The following is a 7,438-nucleotide window of genomic DNA, read 5'->3' as shown; positions in this document are numbered from 1 at the left end:
AATCTTGGACTGTTAACATCATTCTGTCATTGACTTATATTTGACCAAATTTAATTTTTGTCACCCTTTATGCGACCTGATTCCTGACAAAATTCCACTACGACTCGTCTTGAAATAGACTGGTGGCCTTTAGATACAGAAAAAGATGATATGGAAGTTGTTGTAAATATTTGGAATTTACAAAAGAAAAAAAAAGAAGACAGGTGTATAAACAATAAACAGGTGTATTAGTTTAACGTTCGTGAAGGTGAGAAAGTCTTTTAATATTTCGAGCCTACGCTCTTCAACAGAAACACGAGAAAATAAACAAAGAGAGAATCCGGGTAGAAATCCGAAGTGTAGGAGGTAGAAACACGATTAACTGAGGGAACCGTGATATTCGAAGATATTGGTATCGAAAGCATAAACGAGAGAAGTTTTGTATCGTTCCTCACTAAAAATTTCTTGAGAGGATAAGCTGTCTATCCCAGTCAGAATGTCTTGAGAGGATAGCTTTCTACCGAAGTTGAAGCCTCCCTTTATATATTAGAGACACCCGACAATCTTCCAAATGAAGAACGCTCTGAAAATCTAAAGACTGTCGGGAGTTTCTAGCATATAAATGAAGACTTCGCCTAGGATAGAAAGCTTATCTTTTTAAGAAATTTTAAATAAGGATCGTTTTCGAGTCTCTATAGTACCAGAAACAAAACGAGTTAAAGTAAAAAATTGTTGAGTAACAGAAAACCAGGACTGATTTCGTAGAGCCCCGTATCTAATACAATGGAGTATGTTTTTTTCGTCCTTATAGCTTCGAAGATGAAACTGATGGCTCTCTTGTGTATAGATCTCAAGAGTTCTAACAGTAATTTTTCTCTATAATTCATATAGGCCAGTCATCCGGTATGTCAACAGTTTTCATTGTAACTCAGGTATTTTGGCTTTTTGGCAGGAATTCGTTGCCGTGCTTGGTACTTTCTCTTTCCTCTCTGTCTTTCTTCCACGGTGGAAGCGTTTATGCCATGGTACGCTGCTTCGTTTTCACCACAGCCTTAGATGAAATCACTTGCTAGACAAGTATAGCAGCGAAATTCTTTACAAAGATTCTGAAACAATATATAAACACAATATATAGCAAGACAGCTCGTACTCATGCAACAAGTAACACGGATATATCATTAATATTAAGGGTATTGATGGCGGCGAGCAGGCAGAATCTTTAGCACGCCGGTCAAAATGTTTAGCACCAAAATGTTTACGTTCTGAGTTCAAATGTCACCGATGTCGACTTTGCCTCTAATCCTTTCGGGGTCGATAAAATAAGTACCAATTGAATATTAAGGTCGATGTAATCGACTTAGCCCTCCCCCGATCTTGCTGGTCTTGTACTAGAATTTGAAACTAATATTAGGGGTATCGAAATGTAAAGTCACATTTAACGCAATGAGTTGCAATCAACAGAAACATGTCGTAAATATATTTATTCATTCAAAATGTGATTACCATCCGTAGCAAATAAATAAATAAATAAATAAATAATAATAATAATCATAATAATAATAATAATAATAATAATAATTCCACATCGAAACCGGTTTTCAGATTGCTTGGGCAAAATGTCAGGTTTTATAAGAAGTGAAAAATGCTTGGAGTGTCATTTCTACGTTGCTTCTGAATGTTGTTCCACTGGTAAAGCGTTGAAGTAAAAATCTGGTGGTGCTACGTCTAGTGAGTAGGGTGATAAGGTAGAGTTTCCCAGCCTAATGAATTTATCTTGGGGTATTTTCGCTGAATGTGCTATTTACAGCCCACGAGGCACCCACTTCCCTTCTCTATACCCTTTTCCGATCTGCTTGAGATGTTCTTCCGCAGGGACACGAAGTATAATTAAGCATCCGGGGATCAGTTCCCGATACTTTGACGCAGATTCCTTTGTGATATAACCCCAGACAACTTACTTAAAACACAATATTAACTCTTATATAAAAATCCTTGCTTTTATAGGCTCTTGACCTGAAACTTGGCGGAAGTGGGAGGGGGGGGGGGCTAGTCTATTACATCAACTCTTCTACTCAACCAGTGCTGATTTTATTGACTCCAAGAGGATAAAAGGCTAGGGCGATCTTGGCAGAATTTGAACTCAGAACCTGGCAATGATAGTACCAGCTCGCTACCTTAATAGCAGAAATAACGGTTAATGATATCACTGCCAGCTGTTTAATTCATGGTTGAATGCACCGCACAACTATAAGAATGACAGTGCAAGACGCGCTACGTTGAAGTAAGCTGCGTTTAAAGAAATTCCCAGATTTAGCTTTTAGGGTTTGAATTATAATGATTACGTCATCGATATTTTCTATAATGGAATTTGGGGAAAAACATGCTTCGCCATGTTTACCAATTAGTATAATTGCATTCAAAGTACAGGAAAATCTAAGAAGTTATTTTAGAATGTTCCAAGTTGATGGAATTATTGAAAATATTACGATTTGGCGCAAGAACAAGAATATGAAGTTTAGAGGAATTTATGGATAAAAAATATGTCATTTAGAAGACACGATTGCTTTTTGGTTTTAAAGAGAAATATGAAATGCAAGTAGAAAATTAATATTAGATGAAACGAAGGCAACGAGTTGGCAGAATCGCTACGGCGCCGGACAAAACGCTTCGTGGCATTTCGTTCGTATTTACGTTCAGAGTTCAAATTCCGCCGAGGTCGACTTTGCCTTTCATCCTTTCGGGGTCGATAAAACAAGAACCAGTTGAGAACTTGGGTCGATGTAATCGACTTACCCTCTGCTCCAAAATTTCAGGCCTTGTGCCAAAATTTGCATCCATTATTATTATTATCACGTTCATCATCATCATCATCAACATCATTTTTGTCATCGGCGGCGGAATCCCCTTCTTCCTTTGTTCTTCTTTTGTTCTCCTTCCACTTCACCATCATCTGCAGAGAGAAAGCGAGAGACGATGAGGGTGACAGAGGTATATGCATGCTCTTACACTACGCCGCACACGCACAGACATGCCAAAAAACACACACACATACAGTCACATTTATGCAATACAACATATACGAAAATATGCAGAAAATTCGTAAATAAGACGTAAGTTACACAATTGAAACACACACACACACACACACAAACACTCGTGCACGTACTTATATACGAAACGTATATACGAACACATACGTATATAGAAACCTAAAGCAGCTGTAATACGGAGATAGACATCACAATACACTTCTAATAAATGCCTGGGGAGCAGCGCTTTCATCCTGATTTATGGCTTCTCCAATACATATTAATTATAGAATTTGTCTTTGATTAGCAGTCGCCAGGGTCTACAAAATTCCAGTGTTATTTTTTTCTTTCCTCCTGTGGCTTTAATCTAAATGATTCTACTGACCAACGGAACGGTTATTCTGAGAGCAACGGCAAAACTTGTTATTTATATTACGAAACTGTACGAATTGACGAGATGTAATGCTAGAAAGCATATAATTGGCCCACGCTTTTCTGTGTTGTTTTTTTTGTCTCCAGTTGCTGTCGTTGTTACTCATGTTGTGTTGCTGTTGTAATTATTTTTGCTGTGTTATTGCTGCAGTTGTTGGTGGTCTTGTTTGATTCCAAATCAACTGTGACACAGGAAAGGGGAGTGTAGTCCTTCAGAGTCTTTGGTCTTATCGTTGATTGATACTCTTGTCGTTGTTTTGTTGTTGCTACTACTACTACTACTACTACTACTACTACTACTACTGCTGCTGCTGCTGCTGCCGCTACCATCGTGTTTACCAACATAAGTCAACGAAATAGCAGTCAATATTCCCTCAAATTATACGTTTCCGAGTTAGAAAAGAACAGATACGAAAGTGAAGTCTTGTGTTCTGTGTGGATAGGGAGAAAATAGCAACAACAACAACAACAAAATAAAAAGAAAGAAAAATGAAACGTAGAAAGCATAAAATAATAAAATAAATAAAAATACACTCAAGTTTAAGAAGCATAAATTTTAGAACAAGTCATCATCACCATTCACCATCACCATTCACCATCATCACCATCATCACCATCATCATCATCATCATCATCATCAGCAGCAGCAGCAGCAGCAGCAGCAGCAGCAACATCATCATTACCACCTGCTTCATCACCAACGCCGTCACCACCACCACCACCACCTCCATCCTCATCATCCTCATCATCTTCGTCATCGTCGTCGTCATCATCATCGTCATCATTATCCTCCTCCCCCTCCTCCGCCTTCACCACCACCACCACCACTTCCACCTCCCCCTCATCCACCTTCACCACCGCCACCATCACCTCCTCCTCCTCCTCCTCCTCCTCCTCCTCCTCCTCCTCCTCCCCAGCATCATCATCATCATCATCATCTTCCGCGTCGTTATAAAGAACATGAACCACAATAACAACAAAATCTTTTCATTAATTTATCGATTGACGTCGTGAAAACAACTGCCGAAAGTGTCGTCTTTGGATTGTCAATGCAATGAGATATTGGTAAGGATTCTTTGCAGGCCATTTTACCGTTTCCCATTATCTTGTTTCGCTTATTAATTACGTAGAGGACACGTGATCAATAAGCCTTTCAGCAAAGAAAGACATTCTCTTGTTGAAAAAGAGTGCGTGATGCGCTACGGCAGTCTAGGCACTTATACACACACACACACACACACACACACATGTACTTACGCACACACGCGCACACACACGCACACACACTCACATGCACACATGCACACACACTTACATACACACGCACACAGACACGTACATACGCACACACACGCAACTCGCATGCACGCACGTACAAACATACATACACGCATGCAAGCAAGCACACACACACATACACATAAGCACACACACACACACACACATACGCACGCACGCATGCACGCATGCACGCACACACGCACACGCATATACAGATATGTGCACACACAACATATGCTCACGCACACACACATACACGCACACACGCACCCACGCACACGCACACACGAACACACACACACACACGTACACACACACACACACACACACACACACCGACACACACCGACACACACACACCTACCACTATTCGTTTCAGTCATCGAACTACGGCCATGCTGTAGTACTACTGTCAACGGTTGTTTTTTAGTCAAGCAGATCGACCCCAGGAATTATTTTTGAAAGCCTAGTACATATTGTATCGGGCTCTTGTGTCGAACCGTTAACTTGCAGGGACGTAAACACACTGACACCGGTTGTCAAGCGGTGATAGAGGAACAAACACAGACACAATGACAGACAGACACACATAGATAGATATATACATACATATATATATATGTAAACAAATATATATATATATACATATATATACATATATATACATATATATATATATATATGTATATATATATATATATATATATATATATATATATATATATATATATATATATATATATATATATATATATATATATATATATACATATATATATATATATATATATTCGTATATATTCTATATATATTGATAGAAATGGTAAGACAACAAACGAATGAAAGAGACCTCGATATTATGTAAATAAAGGAATTTATCTGTAAATATATGTGACAATTATTCGGTAGCCATAATAAAACTCCGAGTTTCGGATGTCGGGGCGGAAACTCACGCCGCCATCTCTTCAGTTATCGGGCCAGCGAAAAAAAATGCTATGAAAATGACCGTTAAACAAAGGGAAATTACTGTGTGATTGACCGTTATTAAGACAAAAGAGCTATTTGAATAACTGCCAAGTAAGGGGAGGGAGAAAGGAAAGGGAGTGAAAATGTTCATAGTAATCGCGGTCATTGTGATACGGAAAAACAGCTTAGACCCCGCCATATGTCTAAATTCAAGAACTGAACTTTTTGGATCATGTCCACATGTGGCAAAATATTTGTTGCGTTTTTGGTCCCCTCGAGATTACAGATAGGACTTGCTTTCTATATTGTGTCCACGTACAAGCTTTTTATCTCTCAATACTTTTTACTTATATTTCTTACATATTTTAAAAATATTTTTTACATATTTATAGAGATATTGTTTTATAGGTTTACTGCTCATATATTATTTACGCATATTTTTTCTGTATTCTACCTTCCACTCTGCATTTTTTCCTGTGCGCATATAGACGTGTATATGGAATCTTTTGTGCGCGCGTGTGGTTGTGTGCGTGTGTGCGGGTATGTGCGTATATAGACGTGTGTGTGGGTGTGCGTACATGCGAGTATGTGCGTATATAGACGTGTTCTACTCTTATTACTTATTTTTTACACTTTTTTACGCACTTTTCTACATCTTGCCTTTAGTCCTAATTTTCCTTGTGCATATGGATTGAACCTGGAACCATGTGTACCAAATACGATATCTATATGTATGTATATATATATATAGATATTATATATGTCTCTGTGTTTTTACTTGTATGTATGTGTATCAAAATGTTTTTTAGCAAGTTTTTCCATCTCTGCTTGCACAATGTGATTAGTTCGGATCTTGGAATGAAGGTGACCAAAGTATGGGATAATACAGCAATCGTCTTTGGCCGGTCACTGGAATACGATTTGCAACACGACGTGGCAAAATCTCATCTCTTTTCTATAGACAGTGATGCTTGAAAGGTTTTGTTCTTCTAAGAAGCAGACAGTACTCTGCCGAGCTCGTGCCTGCTCCTGTGTTAATGTTCCTTTAGAAGTATCAATGCTGGTTGTGTGGGTGTTTATATTACTCTGCCCTTAAGCGCGGTATAGGTTATACATGAAATGTATTTGCACTGAAAAACTCTCTGGCTAGAAAAGGCTGAAGTCTGTTCGTGGGACACGAAAACACATCTCGTAAACATTACTCTGAGCGAGAGCAAACCTTCGGATTTCTTTATGCATTTTAGACATTTTATTCTTACCAGCGAGAAATGCATGGTATTATAAATATGTATATGAATATATAGCTGTATGGTAAGAATCTTCCTAACCACATGGTTCCAGGTTCAATTCTACTGAGTGGAACATTGGGAATGTATCTTCTGTGATAGTTTCGGACTGACGAAAACCTTGTGAATGGATTTGGTAGACAGAAATTGAAAGAAGCCCGTCATATTTAAAAATAAATGTATGCATATATATTATATTATATTTGTATGTATGTGTGTATATATCTGTGTATGTGTGTTTCTATTTGCGTTTGTCCCCCTATCACCGCTTGATAACATGTTTTTGTTTATGTCTCTGTAGCTTAGCAGTTCGGCCTAGAGTGACCGATAGGAATAAGTATAAAACTTGAAAAAAATGTCCTGTGGTCTATTTGTTTGAATATATATATGTGTGTGTGTGTGTATGTGTGTGTGTGCGTGTGTGCGTGCGTGCGTGTGTGCGTGAATGTGTGTGTATATATATAT

At 38.3% G+C, this 7,438-nt stretch overlaps 1 long non-coding RNA gene across 1 annotated transcript in view; it reads right to left on the bottom strand.

Moving 5' to 3' along the window:
- Positions 1-227: 227 nt before the first annotated feature.
- LOC149133123 (uncharacterized) overlaps positions 228-7,438 on the bottom strand; it is a 16,091-nt gene continuing 8,880 nt past the window's right edge. Inside the window, exons 2-3 of the long non-coding RNA XR_016243884.1 lie at positions 2,773-2,929; positions 228-1,085 (exon numbers count right to left, since the gene is read on the bottom strand). This is a non-coding gene — a long non-coding RNA (uncharacterized LOC149133123). The remainder of the gene's footprint in view (positions 1,086-2,772; positions 2,930-7,438) is intronic.

Source organism: Octopus bimaculoides, chromosome 12, assembly GCF_046866305.1.
Source record: "Octopus bimaculoides isolate indiv1 chromosome 12, ASM4686630v1, whole genome shotgun sequence".
Taxonomy (NCBI): Eukaryota; Metazoa; Mollusca; class Cephalopoda; order Octopoda; family Octopodidae; genus Octopus; species Octopus bimaculoides.
Note: the sequence above shows the minus strand (reverse complement) of the source record. Positions and strands in the feature narration are given on the sequence as shown.